Below are 22,611 nucleotides of genomic sequence, written 5' to 3'. Positions count from 1 at the left end.
AGAACTGTCGGTAGGTCCACACCATTAATCGCTCCACAGCACTACTCCGATCCCGATACCCGATCGCCGATTGGTTTATCGGCGATATCGCCATATCGCTCATTGGCATATCGGCCATCGCTCCGCCGCTGCTCTTTGACCTCTCCGACATGCAATCGTCGATCGCATCTGGACCGTCGATCTGGACTCTCGATCCGACGGTCTAGGATCCATCGCTTTATCGCTGATCGCTCCCCTCTATGGTCAGACCCTATACCACTTCAAAGCATCAATCCGATCTATAAACTTTCAGGTTTGGATTTCTAAATCAGACTATGTTTTACTGTTTCTTAGTGTAACTGGAATTTGGCTTGTCTTCGATGGATTTCTGCACTTAACTCGTTTTCTCTACCACACTCTGCTTGAGACATGATATCACTCATATTACAACATTTTTTTGGATCGCCATTGATCCTACCGTGATCAATGGTCGATCAACGCACTCACAATTTGGGATTTAAGCCCTCATGCATAGATATACAATAGAACTAAAAAGACTTAATACACAGACACGCAGAAAACCCACAAAACACATATCCATTATACATAGCATTGTTACAATTCTAAGGCATTTCAGCCTTAGCATGGGTTCTCCTCTCGACTACATTTCAACACTCTGTTTACACAATATCTATCTATATCACTCCCTCTATATCTCTATCTATCTCATTACATATATTTATAGAACACGTAGGTTCATCATTACAGGAATATTGTATCGGATCACTATGAAGGATCCGATCAATCCTCTCCTTGGTCTCCTCTAACAACTCGTTGAGGGGAAAGTACCCCTAGGGTCCTTTGGGTTAAGACTCTACCAGACTGAAAATTGCTTATTCAAAGAAACACACACACAGCCATTATCTTTACTGTAAGCAAATTCTAATGTTGAGGGTACGTACCTAAGGTCCTACGTTCGAGAAGGCCTTTAGGGTCCAAACCCTTCTTGGAGTTCCCTTCTTCTTCTTTGACCTGTAAAACAAACCAATCAAAGAACACAACAGTACATGGACAAATACTTATACATAAACCATCTTCATGCTATAAAGTTAGTTATAAAAATCTTTAAGTAACTACTTGCATAAGAATTCAAACTATGAACCTCATAAGCACAAAGAAAGATTGTTTCGGGAACCAAGACGTGTTTCTTTATATAAAGGCAAGTAAAGTACATATAACGGAAAGATTTCACCTGAAACACCTTCAGCAGGCTCCAAGCAAAGCTTCCTCCCGGATTCGTTCCAGCCTCAAGCCTCCAACAAGAGCTCCTTCCAAGTCTTACTCAATGGTGATATAAAGAATGAATGATCACCAATACACATGGAAACAAGGGTTTCCTATGCAAAATGGGGGAAGTGCAAAAGGCACCAAGGACTTCAGACCTGGTCTAAGGGGAAAATCTCAGCATAATAATCTTGCTCTCTTTTCTCTCTCTTTTTTCTCTCCTTTAGGCCTTCCCTTTGATGTCTTTTTATACCATCTCCAAAGTAGTTTCTTAGTTAGGAGTTGGTTGGGAACAGTTGGGCCACGGGCACTAACAGGTGATCAGCAGGTAAAACCCGCGATCTCCGCCCGAAAATAAGGAATTATTTATTTTTTTAAGTGTTTTAATACATACACGCGGGTTGGGTATACACAGACCCGCGTCTACACGCGTTTAACTCAGGGCAATGTCGCGTATAAGGGATAAAACACTGTTTTTTAAATTTTAGGACCAGGTCTGGAAGGAGGGGTTGCCCTAGGCCATGAGTGCAGCATCACAAACCATAAGAGTGAGATTTGGAGCTATAACAGATGCCCCCTAATATATGAGGTCAGAAGGGGAACATGATGGCCGAAATATATTATGTAAGTACATGGAAAGGAAGTCTTGTCGAGAAACCGAGGAGGACTTCACCAGAATTCAGCCTGCCAAGCCACCAAAAGGAGATCAGAAAGAAACACTGTCTGAGGCGGGCATACCCATGCTCAGAATAAGTAAAGCATGTCCGCATATCAAGTACAAGCGGATCCACTAAGTATACAAGTATAAATGACTGGAAGATACATAATGGATCATCTGATCATAAGGAGCAAGTACATGTCTGAATATCACATATAAGACTGTCAATGATGCTGAAAGATGCAACGGATCACTGATATCAAAGACTGATCCCAAAAGGTACCAACTGAACATGATGGAATAGGATGGTACTACACTGCAAACTCAGGTGCCAGCATATAGAATGTCGCCATGACTGACTGCAACATATAAAGTGGAGTGGTATCAACTAGCAGCAACAGGAGCAACTGTCAAGTGAACCAATGAATGCTGATACAACCTGAGGTCTTCACCGACCGCCGTGGTACATTTCTACACCATGGGAATAAATGATCTGAAGTCGACCATGTGAGAAATCGTTTGATTACCGGTCATTGATGTATACCGTTAACAAACACGTGACTACTCACCGATAATGATAATGAGCGTCAAGGTACCCAGTACAATCTAACAAGTGTGAATAGATGAGCTGAAGTCGAACACCTGTAAGAATCTATCGATCAGGAGACAATGATGGTTTCCCACTGTCGATAGCGAAGGATCTGCCACTAATGACTGCAAACCCCAAGGTACTGCCAAATGGACTCTAGATCTTTGCCCCAGAGCAATGAGTCGGAGTCGATAGGGAAAGATCTGCTAGAAGGAAGGCATTAAGGCATCCTCCATCAATCTAGCGCGAGTGTAACCCGTAGGCCAATAATGTGGAAGGAATCAGACGAAAAAGATGTAGTAACCCAACCGAAGTACGTCTCCGGCGTACACAAGATGTGGCTAGCGCACGGCAGAAACCCTCTGAACCAACCAATAATGAAAGCTGACACAGAGGCGAGGTATCCACCAATAGGGTCAAATGGAAACCAAGGTACTGCACGAATCCCAATGTGTGATAATGTATGCTGATGTCGAACAAAAGGGAAACCACTTAGTCAAAGACCCATGATACTGATCGATGCTGAGCACAAGGTGACCTATCAATAATGAAAATAGGGCCAGGGTGCGGCTGTAGGCCTGTCCTCAGAGCAAGGTGTCGTTGTCGATAAGGACAAGACCCGCCAGCAAGAAGTCAATGGGGGCCTTCTCAAACCGGCACGAGTAAAGGACCAATATAGCTGATGTGATGATAGACATGATACTAACAACCAGGGATGGCCGACTGAAAAATGAGTCAAGAGACACCGCAGAGAGGCCGACTCAGGCTAACTTCCCTTGAACAAAAGCACGACTCAATGTGACTATGTGGCAGCATATGATGACTCTGTATAAGTTCGCCATGCAGGAGGCACGAAAGAACCCTCCATATGATTGGAAGAGATAACCAATCGGGGGAGAACTGACTCAATAACAAGGTTATGGCATACCTAAGTCAAACTAAATCCCAACCATGCGAAGGAGACTTTGTTTTGAGTGCTTTGTTCAAGGGCGACACGACTGACTCTAACTGCCAACAATAAATGGAAATAATGTCCATGTTCCCGCTCTTTTTGGAATATTTATTTTTTTGTCTTTTTCTGTTAAGCCGGAAAAAGAATAAAAGAATGCTATGGTACAGTGGAAAGAACGAGTGTCGGTGAAACAGATGATCTAGTTCCTGGGAAGGGAACGTTCCTATGCCCAATGCAGGGAGGTGAAAACTGGTCAATGACACTCAGAGGTATGTTCTTTCCACGGATCTGGGTATGTCAAGCTGCAGAAGTCAAAGGTATGCAAGGTTGATTTTGCAGATGTCATGGTCAAAAGTTGGCTTAAACATGAGTCCAAGTGAAGCTGGCTCTAGGCCAAAAGGTGCAAATGGTCAACATGCAATGCAGAAGTACAACTCAACACACATAGGAGCCTCTAGGGTATAAGGCCAGAACGAAGCGAAGAAGCAAAGGGGAATGAGTCTTCAACGCATAAGTCATGGCGGGACTACAGAGGACTCCCGATCCTACTCAAAACGAAGCAGCATGGGCAACAAATGTCAGTGAAGTGCTAACTACGATGCCCATGTAAAGGGATGGCTCTACCATCGTGTCATGACTTAAAGAATCGGCGAGTGAAAATGGCTTACGAACCATAACACGATGGGGTGGACCCTACGGCACATGTATCGGTCATATGGAGGCTAGTATGCATAATGCAACGGAAAAATGGTGTCCCTAACCTATATGCCAGTGAAAACACGATACCTGCCATGACGGGTCAGCGGTCATGGAACCGTCTCGAACTGTCGAAAAATGTCCAAAATGTCCTGAAAACAAACCAAACTCGGCATTCCAAGCTCCCAAGTTAAAAGTCACATGAGGCAAAACAAAATAAAATTTTGAAAAAATTTTGCATTTTCAAAACTTATAAAAGGCATTTTTGACTCACCATTTTCACCATTTGACTTGGAGAGCAAAAATTGTGGAGCAAAAGGAGCAAACTTCCCTGTGACCAATTCAACCGTTCAAACTAGCCGAAAACTTCCAGGTAAGCCTCAAACTTGTCTTGCAATTAATTGAGATAGTTTTTAGGAATTTTAGTTGACGTTTTACCGTTGGATTTTTGCAAAAAATTCCTTCGCGGCGTACACGCGAGTTGGCAATATTGAACTCGCGTATACGACGGCCCTACATGCGACTGTGTATATAGGAACCCGCGTGTGCGCAGCGAACTATTTTTATAAACAAAACTAACGGATGAAAATGATTTTTTCTTCCAGGATGACTATCACATGGCGTGAAAGAGAGCACTCAGCCATGGATAATGAAGTTATGGGCAATGATGAGGCATTAGATGCCCTACGGGGATGCGGGTTGCTTAAATTCTTCAAATTGCCAAATATGAAAGCAAACACGCGTCTGCTCGAGAGGCTCATTGATTATTGGGATGTCGATGAAGAAGCATTTGTGATTGATCAGATGCCACTCAGGATAGAAGTGGAAGACATATATTTTATCACGGGCCTTTCCCGAAGGGGAGAGGTAGTACATTCCCGGGGCAGGACACGGAATAGCCTCAGTGTAGATGACTATGTACAGATTTACTGCCCGGTTCAACGGAAGGTCGGGAGCCAGATCTCTATCCCACATGTGGCGAGTTTGTAACTCAGGATAATCTTGTTCACCATAGCTCGAGTGAACGGATCATCCTCACCACATCAGGCGTCACGGGTAACCATGAGCGTGGCAGTGGACTGTCTCACTACTGTGTTTGACTGGTGTACTCCTCTTCTTGCCAACATGAAGGAACAACTCACTTCTATCAGGAGGGGACAGACCAAGAACTTTGGGTTCGGAACCATCTTGTGCACTTTCTTCTTCGAGAAGGTTCCCGCACTCCGCCCCAGGGTAGCAGTTGTCATCAGTAGTCCACGTGATCCACGCATGGGCCGGTGGGCTGACTTGATGAAACGTCTGGGGGGTGGGGAAGTCCCCAGGAATGCATTTGACGATGACTTCTTTGCCTGGTGGGAGCAGCAGATCATCGTCGTGGATGACTACCCCTATGCTGGGCTGGATTTCCGAGGAGATCCTGATCTAGTGTTACCACCGGATGCAGCATGGGGCGAGATTGGTAATAATTTTTTATTATTTTATGATTTTTTGGATTTTTCAAATATAATGATAAATTTTGAAAAATATTTTTTGATGAGATTCAAATGACTAATATGATGATCATGTTCTAGACATTGGGCATGTACGACCAGATGGATTCCCGCGGCATGGACGGCGTGGCCGAGGAGCCGAAGAGGCGGCTGCGGATACGGAACGGACCTTAAACAACGTCCAACGACACTTGGCGAGACTGAGCTGCCGAGTACCGATGGCCGAGATAGAGGACCTTCCTCCGGATATGCAGCGTCATGTGGTTGGCATGCCACGTGACTGGGTTCGCGTCTTTCGGCGCGTGGCCAACGCTATAGTGACATACTTAGAGGCTCATCCTGAGCCGAGGCGTTAGATATGCCTGACATGATTATGGGCATTTGAGTCCCAATTTTGTATATTTTTGGACACACATATGTACACTCGAGGCGCTTTATGATATATATATATATATATATATATATATATATATATATATATATATATATAGATATATATATATATATATACAGTTTGACTTTTTGATGCATGATTTTATGATGATGAATGATTGATATGCCAGTCTAATGCTTGATTAGCGATGGAATCAGCTAACCAATTTTGAGATCTTGGAATGTGCAAATAATTAATGTAAATAAATGATCTTTGCAACAACCTCACCCTTAAATATTGGCGATATAATAAAGGATCCCTAACCCGATAAATGTTATTTAATTGAGACATTATCAATTGAGAATCAAGATATACTACCAACGAGTCGATCCCATAAGAGATTGCCTCGGATAATAAATTGATAACAGCTGTATACTCGGCCATATTATTTGAAGCAGGACCGATACACACGCCTCTCGATACCATCAATTGACCAGTTGGATAATAAAGTACCCAAGCTGCAGAAACAAGATTCCAGGTGTGTCGACTAGCACCATCGGCGAACCCAAAATAGACCAAATCATCCATTACCACCTGTCACAGCAGACCAAAAAGCACTGATATCAGAAAACGCTCGACGATATATGTATAAATATATACATAAAGTACAAAGAAGTCATTGCCTGGTAAAACTAAGCAAAGTACTTCTTGAGGTAGAACCCGTCAGGGGGCTCCGCCAACTTACTCCTAGGGATGTTTATAGGTACGACGATCGAACCAATCAATATACTCTCTTCGGCAAATGAATGTGTTGGAGCCAAAGGGACCGTACAAACATCACTAGTCAAACTGGAGGACCAAGATTCGACTTCACGCACAGGGGCATAAAAGTGTAACCGACGATGTAAATCTTCCAAAGGTCGATCTACGGCCGTCATTGCTTCGAATATCGCTTCATCCGATGGAAAAACAATATCCGAGCAATCCGATGCAAAGGTGGAATCAAGGGTCCGAAGATGAGCCACATCACCATCTATTTCTTTCCCAAAGGAAATAGTAGAATGGTTATCTACAGAGTTATCGATAGATTCGCATCTAGGTTCCACTGTAGATATAAGAGATTCTATTCCACCCACCTTGTCGTCACCTGATATGGTCGCAGATGAAGCTAAGGTTCCAGGATTCGAAGAATAAGGAGTTTGGACAAACTCTCTCCGTAAAGGATCCCTGGAGGATGAAATTGTATCTATACCAGCTGTAGGAGGGGGAAGATTAAACGTACCCATCAATGAAGAGTACATCCCGACTCCTAGACTCTCAGTAGGCGGATGGGGATTACCCACTAAAGGAATAGTAGAGTCAGAGTTTGCTTGAGGATCAACTGGACAATAGTCCAATTGGTCAACCTTAATGATTTTCCCCTCATGAGGAAAGCAAATGACACGAAACAGAGTTGAAACCACGGCATCCATCTCGTATACCCAGTTCCTTCCTAAGAGGAGATTATAGTCTAGGTTAGCATCTATGACCTCTACTTCAATATTAACGACCTTTCCTCCAACACATATAGGAAAGGCGGGGATAATCTTGTATGGCCTATGAGAGTGACCATCAAATGCTGTCAATAGGGTAGGTGAAGGAACAACCGACGGTGATCCAATGGCCTTCCAGCATGACATAGACATGACACACGTGGAAGCTCCCTCATCTACAACCATCCGAAAAATATTCGTTTTCTGGTAGGTAGACTTTATCTGGAAAGCCATGTGATGAGGAAGTCTCTTTTTGACATTACTCATATCAAAAGTGAGAGCTAAGGAGTTACTTGGATCCACTGCCCCCATTGCCGATAGCAAGGCACTTCGTTGAGCAGGACATGACTAGAGAACCTCAAACGCGGACATAGCACATGGACTCTGGGCCAGATCCTCAACAATGGAGTAATTCTGGGCTGCCCTAATATTAGGGTTGATAGTCGCGCGTTTTGCGAAACCTTTCGGTACCCGAGGTATAGTCTCAACAGAAGGTCGCTCAATATGAAGCGGGTTGTTAGTTTCGGGAACTGATTTACCCTTAGAAGTCTCACCTTCACCATAATCGTGTGACCGTGTGGTCACATTAGCGTGAGCGCCCATCATGAAAACATTTGATGACTTGTCCCCTTCCTGGTTGCCCCCTGCGGAGGTACCAGGGTTTGAACTTGCGCCAGCAAGAAGTTGCTGCCCTTGGGGAAAAGGGTTGGTTAACACAGCTTGAGAACTAGAAGTTCCTTGCTGCCCTAACAAGCGCTGAGCGTCTTGAATCTTGGGGCAGAGATGAGTTAGATGGTCTCCATTACACAACTTGCAAGGAAACTTGACTTTCTTTCTCGACTCATTTCTACCACCACCAGCATTGTTGCCGGATGTATTTGCATCGGGCTTCCCATCCGAGTTCTTCTTCTTACCACATCCTTTCTTCTTCCCATTGGAACTTTGATTTCCTTTGGGGTTATCGGATTGGACGACATTAATTGAAGAAGTTTGGGAAGCGGGAGGATTAGACAATGTGACTTGGTTGTTAGAAGCAGTTTGCAAAGACAACTGCTGCAATTGATTCAACAAGTTCATTGTAGTTGTGTCTACTGACCCAACGATACCGTCCGCGTGTGGACCTGGCTTCGGCTTAGCTAAATCAACCTTAGATCCAGGAGCATCTGGCAAGTACTTTTGTAGGATCCCAGACTGAGAGTAGATCAATTCTAATTGCTGGGCCCTAAAAATGGCTTGCTCCTCAGAATAGACCCCAAACATGGAGACATCCTTGGAGATCTCGGGTTGTAAAGACTTCAAAAACCACTCGAGACGGTATTCCGGAGGAATTTCGGCTTTAATGAGCCTCTTTCTCCGTCTCCATTCCTGAATGTGATCGGAAATGTGGGTAGCCTTATCCTGACGAAAGGTGGCCAGAAGTTCAATTCCGGCATCATAGCGGACAGGCAACTGAAAGTGATTTAAGAAAACATTGGCTAAGTCGGCGAAGGATGTGAAGCTGCCCCCTGGCAACTCTATATACCACTTGGCTGCATTACCAGTCAAGGTGCGCTGAAAAATTCTCAACCTAATCGAATCATCGATGAGGGAGTTGGATGAGCACCACAGATGGAATGTGGTTACGTGGTCGCCCGGGTCCTCACCACTCTTCCCTTCGAATTTTGGAATGTCCGAAGGGAGTTTGGTTGGGACTGGAGGCCAGGCCGGATTATACCTGATTGGGTCATTTGTTAACTTTGTGAGATCTGGCAAGTTTAACGTTGCCAGAAACGGAAGCCTAGGAGGACCTAGGGGATTCCACCCAGACTGGGCAGAACTCCCAAAGCTCTGAAAAGATTGTCCTGGAATTTGGGAGGCACCAGGCTGCCCGAAGTGACCAGTAGAACCGGCTGAACCAAAAGGCAAGCCTTGTGGTCCAGCAAAATTCGGAGTTTGACCAACTCCTGCCGTATAACCTCCATAACCCGCAAAGTTTCCTCCTAAATAATGGTAAGGAGTTGATAACCCCTGGTATGGGTTCCAAGCCAAAGCAAGGGGAGGAATACTTTGAAACATGCTAACCGTGGAGTACGGCCTATTCCCTTGTTGGCCGCTAAACGGATTCCCAGTTCCCGCGCTACTAACCCCAGGGTTATTCCAACCTTGGAAAGGATTGTTGCTTTGTCCTACTGAAGAAAAAGGCATGGATCCTACCGTCGGGTTGGAATGTGGTATATGACCACTTCCGAAAGGAAAACCCTGGAATGAAGCCGATCCGCCCATCATGGACGTAGCGGCACTAAACGAAACCGATGGAATACCCTGTGATTGGGTGCCAAAAGGGAAGAGTCCAGTACCAAAAGCATTGGTTTGGGCATTTCCACTCGTGGACGGAATGGAGGTAGACCCAAGTAGAGATGTGCTCGCAAAAGATCCAAACAAGGAAGTGGAGGGGATGGAAATAGTTCCTCCCCCTTACACTGATGTTGGGGTTTGCATAGTCGTAGCACTTGTAGAAGCCATGCTTCCAGTAGTGGTCATGAATGGTAAGCGCGTAGCGTAACCTGGACTTGATGGTCTATGTGATGGAGTCCCAACGTATTGCAATACGTCTGGATGACTAAATGGTAGGGGAGAATTCGGAGCCCCTAACGACTCTGAGAATTCTTCTACCTCTACGTTATTCTCCGCTTGAAAAAGAACTCGAGAAAGGACTGGAGTATCCCTCTCTTGTTCAGAGGTACCAGGCCTTGCTTGGGCAATAATGCCTCCGCTAGGAGGATCAATCTCCGATGCGTCAACCGGAGTAGGACGAAACCCACCGGTGGTACTCCCTCTGCGCCTTCTCAGAGAAGGCTCTAAACTTGGCGGCGAAAGACCACGAAGTCTTCGAGACCGTCTTGGAGATCGGTCAGCCACTTTGAATTTTTTGTTATGATCTAACTAAAGACTCAAAAAATTGAAAGCTAGGCCAACTAAGAGCACAGAGCACACACTATAAAGTCCCTAAAGATACAGCCAGTCAAACAACTTCCACGTATTTCCGCTTCGGGTGATTAGGATCGGACACCAAAATATGAGAAAGTGAATCAAGGGGCCTTCCGAAGATAGTCTGGGATGATGAGGGCCCAGTCCTATCAGCGAAGGTATCAGAGGAAGTTACGCTGACCTACTAACAACAGCCTGCGCCGGTGCAAGCCCCCAAGCTTCGCAAGGGTGCCCTCCAGTAGTACTGTCGAGAGTGATACAACGTCAACCTCAGGTGCCACGGGATTCCCCTCCGCAGCCACCTGTGTAGATCCCTAGGAGAGGCAACTATGGGTACCAACTCGTCGCAGAAGCCAGGCGGAACAGTCGTGAGGTAAGTTCGGACAAGTAGGAGAGGGGGTATCTCTCTTCCCTGTCTTCACAGACCCTCGTGCTTAACTCCCAGATTCGGAGCTTTCCTGGTCTTCCTAACGCTATTGGATTTTCTCTCGTTATTCAGACTCTTATGTTTGACGTTTTATGTGGCCTTGGAGAGTTAACTCTCCACTCGCCTAATCCAAGGCCCTAAAATCCTAAACTTGTTGGTGTAACTGACTAAAACAAAAAGTTCTAGTGGATTTTAATTAGCGCTTGATTTTATTAGGCTGTTCTTTAAGTCACATGGTAATGAAGATGAAACTTGTGGTGTTTTTATGGACGCAAAAGAAATTAATAAAACTTAGCTACATGCACATGCACTTTTTGTTTTCGATGAAGAGCAATTTCTATGAGGTTCAGAGGTACTTCTAATATAAACAAATTTTCCTTTTCTTTTCAGACTCCACACTCACAAAAACTAACGAAACTATATATGCCTAAAAAAAGATGCAAATCTATCCTAATGCAAGAACTATATGTGGATGCAAGATTTAAAGACTACTCTAAAAACAAAGAAGGAAAGTTGCTGCCTTATCAAATTTGTCTTGCCACTAAAATGCTTAGATAGAAGATGATGTGTTACCAATCATTTCGTCCAAACAATAAAAACAAGTTCTAAGATAAACACAAAGCACTTTCACTTCGCAAAAAAGGAAATCAAATGAAAAGCAAGTTTAAGAAAGAGAAACTCAAAACTTTCAAAAGATTTTCTTTCAATGAAGCCAAGAAGTATTTTTCAAAGAATGCTCTCAAAAATACTGACACCAATGATTGATGAATAGGAAACCAAACACTTTTGTGAATTGACACCTTTCAAATGATGAAAACCCAACAAAAATAAATGCGTTTGAAATCGCTCATGACAATCAAAAGCAGCAATGAAAGTCCAAAAGATCAAAAGACAAGTTTCAAGAAAATGGTAACAAACAATTTTCCCGAGACTAAGGAGCAAATGGTCACAAAAATGGTTTCGTTAAGCAAACAAAAGGGTCACCGAAACAAAATGAACACAAAGATTGAATCCAATCTTCCTACTCTGCCAAAACAGAGCAGTCAAGATTCTTAACCAGAAATCTTGTATGTCAAAAAACAATGACGCTTGCAATCAACGAAAACAAGACTAATACTCCTTATAACTAGAGAGAGTTCAGAACAAGATGCCCCCTGTTAAACAGAGGACTGTTACTGGAAAATGACTGCTTCAAACTGACCCAAACCACCAGACAGACATTCAGCAAAAAGAAAATTTATAAATCCTGAAAATTATGTAATATACGCGCCTGCAGTGATGTGCAGAATGCGTGTACACGCGACTGTAACTGAGGAAACCTGCGTATACGCGGGTTCACTTAGTTCAACTTGCGTATATACGCTCCTGTAATCCAGAAAAACAGCGTATCTGAAGATTTTCAAGAAAAATAAAAAATACAGACTGAAAAAACTGGAAAAGCTTAGAGTTCAAGAACAGATCAGACAGTCAGAGCCAGCAAACAGAGGGGCTGAGCCTTGATTGGCTTGAAGACTACCCAAACTAGGAACAACAAGAGTGTTGTTCCCCAGCAGAGTCGCCAATTCTGGTTGAGGGGAAAGTACCCCTAGGGTCCTTTGGGTTAAGACTCTACCAGACTGAAAATTGCTTATTCAAAGAAACACACACACAACCATTATCTTTACTGTAAGCAAATTCTAATGTTGAGGGTACGTACCTAAGGTCCTATGTTCGAGAAGGCCTTTAGGGTCCAAACCCTTCTTGGAGTTCCCTTCTTCTTCTTTGACCTGTAAAACAAACCAATCAAAGAACACAACAGTACATGGACAAATACTTATACATAAACCATCTTCATGCTATAAAGTTAGTTATAAAAATCTTTAAGTAACTACTTGCATAAGAATTCAAAATATGAACCTCATAAGCACAAAGAAAGATTGTTTCGGGAACCAAGACGTGTTTCTTTATATAAAGGCAAGTAAAGTACATATAACGGAAAGATTTCACCTGAAACACCTTCAGCAGGCTCCAAGCAAAGCTTCTTCCCGGATTCGTTCCAGCCTCAAGCCTCCAACAAGAGCTCCTTCCAAGTCTTACTCAATGGTGATATAAAGAATGAATGATCACCAATACACATGGAAACAAGGGTTTCCTATGCAAAATGGGGGAAGTGCAGAAGGCACCAAGGACTTCAGACCTGGTCTAAGGGGAAAATCTCAGCATAATAATCTTGCTCTCTTTTCTCTCTCTTTTTTCTCTCCTTTAGGCCTTCCCTTTTATGTCTTTTTATACCATCTCCAAAGTAGTTTTTTAGTTAGGAGTTGGTTGGGAACAGTTGGGCCACGGGCACTAACAGGTGATCAGCAGGTAAAACCCGCGATCTCCTCCCGAAAATAAGGAATTATTTATTTTTTTAAGTGTTTTAATACATACACGTGGGTTGGGTATACACAGACCCGCGTGTACACGCGTTTAACTCAGGGCAATGTCGCGTATAAGGGATAAAACACTGTTTTTTAAATTTTAGGACCAGGTCTGGAAGGAGGGGTTGCCCTAGGCCATGAGTGCAGCATCACAAACCATAAGAGTGAGATTTGGAGCTATAACAACAACCCATTAACAATGCACACATGGCAAATTACATTTAAGAAGTCTCCTGGAGACTTTATCCATTCCATCTTTTTCTCTGTTCAAAACATATTTGTCCCTGTTTTGCTCCCTGGTCCACGTCCTCCTTCTTCTTCCACTTTGGATTCCTCCATTAATTAAGGGGGGTTTAGATGCTCCTGCATCATCAACCTCCCTTTCCTCGACGTTCTTATTTCAAAGAGAGATGGTGGTTCTTTCTCCCACCAGGTTTTTTGGAAGAAAACTCACACAGAACAATATCTTCATGTGAATTCACATCATTAATTATGTGTTCTCGACACCTTAGCCACTCGAGCATTACGAGTTTCTGATGAAAACCACCTCAATGATGAAAAAAACCTATCTCCTTAGTGTTTTTAACAAGAATGGTTATAGTAAGTGCCAATGTCTTAGAGCCTTCCTTAATGCTAAAAAAATGTCCTATGATTAAAAAAGATCTTAAAGATCGGTTTAAAAGGGTGCATCTTCCATTTATCTAAGCAACCACAGACAATATTGCTAAGGTCCTAAAGAAGCATAAGGTTCCTTTGACATTTAGGCCCCTAAACACTATCCAGAGCTCCCTAAGATTAGTGAAGGACCTTATGAACCCTAAAGATGGGAAAAGTGTTTATTTCATCCCTTTCTCCTATGGGACTCTGTAAACTGGGGAAACTGGCCACTCAATAAATCAAAGGATTCTTGAGCATGGAGCTAACATCAAACATCGAAGGTCTCGCTCCTCCTCTTTGACAGAACATGCAGAAAATTCAAACTATCACATCTGCATTAAAGAGGCGAGGGTCATTATAAGGATTGATCATTTTCATCACCGTAAGTTTAGGCAGGTATTGATGGTGTTGGACCTGCCAACATTAGGGGATCTCCCTGGTATGAATTCCCAAATAGACCTCACACCGTTTGGTGTAGGAGTCCCATCCGGTACGATGGCCTGGTTGCCATTATCTTAAATGTTTGCCTCAACTCTTCCTTGTCAGCACAGGAGAGTGGTCTGCTTTGTCTTCAAGTAGTGAGGTTTGCGTGTCTAGTGAATGCTAGTGTTACTTGTGTCAATGGTTCTTTCACCGTAGAGGGAGAGGGTGAGAGTGAGTCCCAAGTCAGACGGGAGGAAGTCCCAACTCTATTAGGAACACACAACACAATAGGACATGCACAACTTGTGGAGGAGTAGTCCACACGGACGTGGAAGTCACAACACACAAGGAAAGATAACATGTACAACACACATCGTAGGAGTCCTGAGTGCAGAAGTCATTATAGAAATTTTACGTGAAATATTTGTCTGATCTTCGGGGAGGTAACCAACACGATTAGGACAACGTTAATAGCTCATACAACAAATTTTCATTAATATATATGTATTACAACAATTGAATGAGTTCAAGTGTTAAACACATGTTAAAGAAACATGCATTACAAGTGTTCAATATTAGTCTTACAACAATTACAATACATGTGTGAAAACGTGTTGGCCTGTTAGTAGGCTTCTGAATTAAGCAAAAGTTCCAAGACACGTTGTACACCATACATCACTAACCCTGTGGGTGAGGTGTTGGAGCCACTACTTACTCCTCAAAGAAAAGATCACAAACTCTTAAGGCTATGTGGGAGGATCCGAGGTGAAAAATCGCAAATGACGGGGTATTTATAGCCAAGGGTGAAACTGATCCTTGTGGCTGTTCGACTTCCCTCATGACTTTTTGACTTCCATGACCTTTCAACTTTACATGACTATTCATATGACAAATGGGTCTCTTGGACTTCCATGTTACATTAATTTGATTGACAATATGGCCTACAATGGAGATGTGGACAACATGACTCATGAAAAGACTCGACATGACGGTGCTGGTACATTCATGCTACCACTGGTGTGCATGTCGAGTTGTAGTGTTGTTAGGTGATGGATGTCCTCATGGTGTGTCACAGCTTCACCTCCGCATGGAAAAGTGCACAGGGTCTTCGATGGTCGTTGGATTTACTTGATGTTGCATCTGCATGTTGCTCCTTTCTTGTATGTTGGCATGCTTGATAGGTTCGTCCGTTCGAAAAAAGTTCATGTTCATCCATCCATCCATGTGTGAACACATCCTCGCATGTTCGCTTGTCCGTTCGTCCGCGAACACATCTTTGCATGATCGTCCATGCGCGAGAACATCTCTTTGCATGCATCATTTATTAATTCGTTGGTGAACATGTCCTTCTGCATGTACTCCCTTTGTTCAGCCCATCTATCGTCGCACCATGTTTTTTTGTGTACCTGTATCTGTAGTCACTCATGACGAGACGACATCAAATCCATAAACCTCCTAGTCTACCATGATGCATGATCGTTTTGGAAACAGGTGATGGGAGAGAAGACAAGGTTATGAGCTTCAAGCTGGGATGGAGGCTCTGGGTGCTGCTGGTGAAAACTATGCAGAAGTCACTGGGAGATGGTGACAGGAAATCCAGATCTACAGTGACTGTCTGCAAGGTCTGGATTAGCTAGAGGACAAAACTGCACAATTTTTGGGAGGAGCAGTCTGGGCTGCGGGAAGGTTGGGCAGACAAAATTTGTGCAATTTTTGCAAGGAGCCGGCAGTGGGAGCCTGGCAGTAAAAACTGTGCAATTCCTAGAGGGAACCGACAGTTGGCTGCTGGGACCTTAGCAGTAAAAACTGCGCAATTCCTGGAGGGAACTGGTAGTCGACTGTTGTGAGATTGATAGCCAAAACTGAGCAATTCCTGGAGGGAATTGGCAATGGGCTGCTGGGAGCTACTGGCGGGAAAAACTGCATTGATGCAGGGGGGTTTTCTTGCTGATCACCTATGTGCAATTTCTAAGCTGAGTGGACTATTGGGTAGTAGAGGGCTTACTCATGAAATATGCACAGTTTTTCGAGTGAGCAGCCGGCTGGTTGACTGGTGGGCTGGCTAGAAAAACTGCGCAATTTTCTAAGGGAGATAGGAATAGGAACTGGTTTCTTTCCAGCATGTTTGCGTAATTTTCTTAGTTAGTAGAGCGGGCAAGGTCTGTATCCTCTGCGCATTTTTTTAGGGGAGTCAGTCCCGGGGTGACTGTCGAGTTAAATTCTCTGGTTGACCAGCAGGAAGGTTGATTGATCAGCCTGCGGGCAATGCAGCTTTAAATGGGTTTCTTGGTGCTTCTGCGTTGTTTTGGGTGACAGTTGATCGAGTTGTTGGTGGGGTGAAGGTCTAGCTGTCAGAGGGAGATTCAGTCGTCAGAACTTCATCAAAACGACTAAGTGTGTGAGCGAGTGAAAAGGTGCATACGCGATCTTGCAAACACACACTTACATGACTTGATGACGAGATGAATCAAACCATCCAAACATACATGATCAACATGATTGACCGATGGGGCGAGTCAACAAGTGCAATGCTTGTGATTGATCGTTGGACGACCGTGACGGCGCTTGCATGACAATGCATACGACTTTGTGTGTGAGTGCAACGAATGCTTTCATAGCGAACACAACATGTACACACGAAGTGAAGATCTTGTCAATGACTAGAACATGGTCGCAAGCATGAAATAACAATCAAAATGCAGAAGATGATAGTTGTTCGAACAAGTGAAAAGGAAGCACGACATGTAGAAGAAACACATAAAGTGACTTTTCACGTTTACGCACATGCATGTTACTAAGGATGGGATGATATGATAATGACAATCAGCGCTACAAACTCAACTAAGAGGTGTACTTTGAAAGATGTTCTGTACTTACCATACTTACCCTCAAGATGATCATGCATTTGACATAGTTTGCATACGGTCCTGATCTTTTCCATTACTTGGTTCCTTGGTCCTTCTCCTCAACTCCTTGGAATTGATTTCAGCATGTCACCTTTTCATGTAGCCACTGATAGGTAGGTCTGCGCAATTTCAGTGGATAGTGGCTACTGCCGAGATGAGGCCCTGGGAGGCCCGTCTGCGCAATTTCTGCATGCAAGGCCAACAAGACAACTTAGACAACACTACACAATTTTGAGGCTCAAAGCACTGTTGCAGGACAGGGGTCCCTAGAGGACACCTCTATGAAATTTCTGAGTACAGTGCTGTTGGACTGCTCTGCGCATTTCCAAAGAGCCATGCTAGCTGGGGCCTCTGCGTACTGCAGGGTTTCAGCAGGCAAGGGAGGTTGGTGTCTCTACGCACTGCGGGGTTTCAAGAGGCAAGGGAGGAATCTTGATGGTAGCAAAAACAAAGTGTATAGTTTTGGGAAGCTGGATGAGGCTAGGATGCTTGGGAAAATGGCTAAGTGTGAGATCAGTGAAACATATGAAAACATTGATAAGACTCGATTGTGATCACACACAGACACGTAGACCATCTAGAATATGTAATACATACTTTTCTTGATGCAACAACCTTTGTGATGTGAGTGTGAAACATGTGTATGTGAAGACAACCACTCATACGCACACAATTCCCTTGAAGCAAGACAACATTCCCTTTGCATGACATACAACAACCGCTATGCCTAAAAATGACATATGCTACAAAAAGTTGAGAACGCAGACAACTCTTTAGGATCAAGGAGGGGAGCTTGAAATCGTTAGCTTACCAAAAAATGACCAAGAATGATCGATCGCAAGATCCAAAGTAGGCTTCGAAATTTTCATGCGAGCCAAAATTTTGGAGGGTGGTTGTACCCACTACAACACTTGGTGACACACTGGTAGAACTCCAGTGTCTCTATTTTGGTTCATTGACAGCATAGGGCCTTGGTCTTTCAGGGAGTATTGAATCATCGTGCGGGTTACTTTGGCTTCCTCACTTACCCCATGGACATACATGGTTCACCTTTTTCCAACTCAATCAAAACACAACGAAAGTTCATCTTGATCACAATGTTTCGAAATCGGGCAGGGTAGTTTGACTCGCGAGTTGAATATTATCAGAGTATAATTTTTCATCTCTGGTGTTTCTCTGTTGCCAACAAGCCTGGAAAGTACCTTGACATAGTCACGCAGGAACACACGCATTTCTCCATTGCCAGCGAGCTTGGTCAGTACCCCGGTGGAGTTGCATGCTTCACCTCTCTGCGCAAGAATCCTTTCTCTTCTTTCGCCTTTGTATTTTTTTTTAGAGGACTGTGCATTGGCACTTATTTGTTTTTGGGGCGAAAGAGGGATCCCGACTTATTGAGAGCATAAGAGTTTTTTCCTTCAGATAAGCATGTAAGACCTCTGACATAGGTTTTCTCATTCAGATTTTCCCCTTCTCCGTTTCTACTAGTTGGATGAGCTTGAACACACAGAGTAGAAGGCTAAGTACAGGCATGGGGTTTCCCAATGTGGACACAGGTTCATGGTTGGGCCAAATTTCCCCTTGCAAACGGCTCGTATTTTCCATCAAGACTTCATCAGTTGAAGGTTACAACCAAGCACAAAGAAGACGGATGCAAGACTGGACAAGTGCTGCAGTGTCACAAGTCTCTTAGATTTCAGCCACATACTCATTCAAAATCCAGAACTCAGTAGATGGAAACACTTATTTCCAGAAAACAAAAATAGAAAGGTATCAATCAATCAAAACAAAACAAAACAAAAATAGTAAGGAAATCCAACACAACAAAACCAAGCAAAACAAACAAACTAAACCAAGTCAGCAAGCAAACAAACATGCCAACCAAGAAGCAAAGACAAGCGAGAAAGAAAACACTACTCCTACTCCTACGCTAAACGGTCAGGGTTACATGAAATTAAATTTCTAGTGAAGACACTGTAGGCGTACCCGACCTGCAATCATGAAGATACAAGCGATTAAAACAGATAAAAAACAATGTGCAACAAAAAAAGCAAAAACTTGACAAACTTGCACACGAGAGAGAAGGTCTCGCCTGAGGGTGGAAGAATATGTCACAAGCACCCAACACACATGCTTACCTCTTCCGTGACTATCGTTTTTCAACAAACCTCGGAGGCCTCTTACGAGTGTGTGTTGTTCTGCACCAAGTTTCTTAGCGAGTGCGAGGAAGGACTGAAGCTTGTTACCTGCAAAACAACTCGCCAAGTAAGATTGTTCCAACCATTCAGCGATTAGATCATAAAATTCATGATGGTTGTTTTGAAAGATTCGTTATCTTTGAGAATATGGATTCCTAATTTGAGAGAGGAGATCACGATGGGAATTTGATACAAATAGATAGATCTGGTCATTCTCGTCGGTCATGTCAAGACAGTGAAGGCCTACCATAGCTATCAGTGCAGGGCAAAGTTCCTCACTTACTTGATAGAAGTCTAAGAATAAATATCTTACACAGTGAAGATCATAGTGTGCAAAGCGACTTTCATTGGATGTAATGTTGAGAAAATGATAAACTGCATGATAGCCACCCAAGGTAGAAGAAAAATCAGACTAGTCGGTCGAGATGCTAGATTCCCAGTTTGACATGAACAAAGAAAATTTTTGAACAATTGTGCGAATGCTCTAAATGAGGGAACCAAGTTTGTTGTCCGCTAGACATGATAGAACACCCACCTGCAACTGGTGAAAAAGTGCACAAGCATCATGGTCATCACAGAAATGTAGAAAGGATGCCAGCACTGTGAATGTGTGAAACCAGTTGGGGTGTGGTGAAATGAGAGTAACTTGATTCGCGTGATAGGTTGTGTGCTTGTCATCACACAGGGAGATTGCTGGTGTGATGAGTGGGAAGATTTGACATGCGAAATTTGAAAAAAGACCAAGGAGCTAATTACGAGAGAGAACATCCAATAAGTATGATTTCGGATAAAGATAGTCTTTGAGATGATCAACTTCGTTGTCCCATGATTGAATGAGGGATGGACACTCCCAACCCGAATTGGATGTAAGAGAGGTGCATGAAGATGGACATGCTGTAACGGACTCATGGATTCAATCATTAGCGAAAATCTGAAATTTTGAATCCACATTGAGTGCAACCATGCAGATAGACGGATTATGCATGAGAAACGAGATCTGATTTGGTTTGGCAGGCTTACCAGAGTTGTGAGGTCCTGACATAACCATCAACAGACGTTGAAGTGCCTTGACTCCCTGGCACGTCCCAGAACTTTCTAGAATTGAAAAATTAAATTTCGAGATGTGAACCAGATCATGCATGGCTTAAGGATGGTTGTTGTTACTGATTTCAAAACTGCTCTTAGGATGACATCCATCTCTATCACAGGCTTCATAAAAAATTTCAGCAAGCTGACTTGACGAGCTGTCTTCATGCAACACACAAGATGATGATGAGTGGGAAGAGTCCTGTGTGTTGAGACTATTTTCATCATGGACAACCTCATTGCCTTGTGTCGATCGATGAGATAAGTCATAAGATGAAGAAGCAAGAGAATGTGGAATATCTCTGACACATGTTGATGCGTTGTGAATGATAGGACACACAGGCAAGTGAGTTGCAAAGGAAGCTTCAGTATGGATGCTTGATTTGATCGGTGCGCATTCCAGATCTGAGTTAGAGTGTACATGAGATGATAGTAGATCATATGATGTACTTGGGCGTTCAAAACACATATGGAAGCGTGGGAGTGATGACAGCCCAATACTGGAGGTTGATCGAAAGAATTGATTGTGCATGATGTTTCACCAAGATTCGCAAATCAAGAATCGATCAAGAATGGAAGCTTAATGTTTTGAGAGGAATTGATTATGTCCTCAATGTCCTGTTCCTCTGTTTGTATGATGAGACTACCTTGCACATGACTGCAACTTAAGCCAGCAACTCCAGAATCAAGAGAGTGCACGCAGCTAGCTTGTGAAGGAGATCGCTCAAGCGAGTTAGGGTGCAAGGATTCATGGCTTGTAGATGATGGAGGATGGCAGAGATGCAGTTTAGACTCAAGAATTGGGTTATGAACGATGATGTCCTCTTGCGGAATGGAGGGATGAGTTTTCACCATAGGATTTTTGAACCATTTTGGAATTTCCTCCGTTGGGGTGGGAGACAGCCGAGCAGATGGGTTGGGAACATGCTGTGTAGATTTCTCAGCTTTGCAACTGCTGCGAGGGGGTACCCGCTACACATATTTCTCATCTTTGCAACCAATACGAGGGGGAACCCTCTTCAAGACATGAGGTGTCTCGTGATCTACAAGAGTCGAGGAAGAAGGGAAATCAGGAGGTTCACCGTTTTGGGAGACATGAACCAAGCGTTTCAACTCTTGGCTCATGAAGTCAAGGTCCACAAACCATTCAGGAATTTCGTGACATAGGTGAAGGAAGCGGGTAGCAAAGTCCTCAACTAATTCGCTAGGCTTCATTCTTAAATGAGAGATTCTTTCATAGACATCTTGGTGGTCACACTCATTGAAGGCTTAATGGAGCTCCTTGAGGAAAGTGAGAAGGAAATGGATGGAAGCAGGTGGCAGGGTATGACACCATCAATTAGCACGACCTTCAAGGGTGAGGAAGAAGAGTACACAAATAAGCTCATCACTATCGATTTCATGAGATTCGCAGAAATGAAGAAAATCAGAAATGTGCTCGGTTACGAACATTTTGTCCTCACCGTTGAACTTTAAGAGGGACAAGTGATCAAGAAGCTCATCGAGGATTGATAGATGATTAAGGGAGAAATGAGAGAAACACCCCGGGAGCACGAATTGTGTATGATTCATTGGGTAAGAGATTCAACCCAAATGTATGGGCTCAACTTATCATATGGCCCTCCTTCTAGCGCCAAAATGTTGACGGTGTTGGACCTGCCAACATCAAGGGATCTCCCCAGTATGAAGTCCCAACTAGACCTCACACCATTCGGTGTAGGAGTCCCATTTGGTACAATGGACCGGTTTCCATTATATTAAATGTTTGCCTCAAATCTTGCTTGTTAGCACATGAGAGTAGTCTACTTTGTCTTTGAGTAGTGAGGTTCGTGTGCCTGGTGATTGCTAGTGTTACTTGTGTCAATGGTTCTTTCACTACAAAGGGAGAGGTTGAGAGTGAGTCCCAAGTCGGATGGGAGGAAGTCCCAACTCTGTTAGGAACACACAACACAACATGATGTGAACAACTTCCAGAGGAGCAGTCCACACGAATGC

This window comes from Pinus tabuliformis, chromosome 9, assembly GCF_031772625.1.
Source record: "Pinus tabuliformis cultivar Carrire ecotype Pingquan chromosome 9, CPIR1, whole genome shotgun sequence".
NCBI lineage: Eukaryota > Viridiplantae > Streptophyta > Pinopsida > Pinales > Pinaceae > Pinus > Pinus tabuliformis.
Note: the sequence above shows the minus strand (reverse complement) of the source record.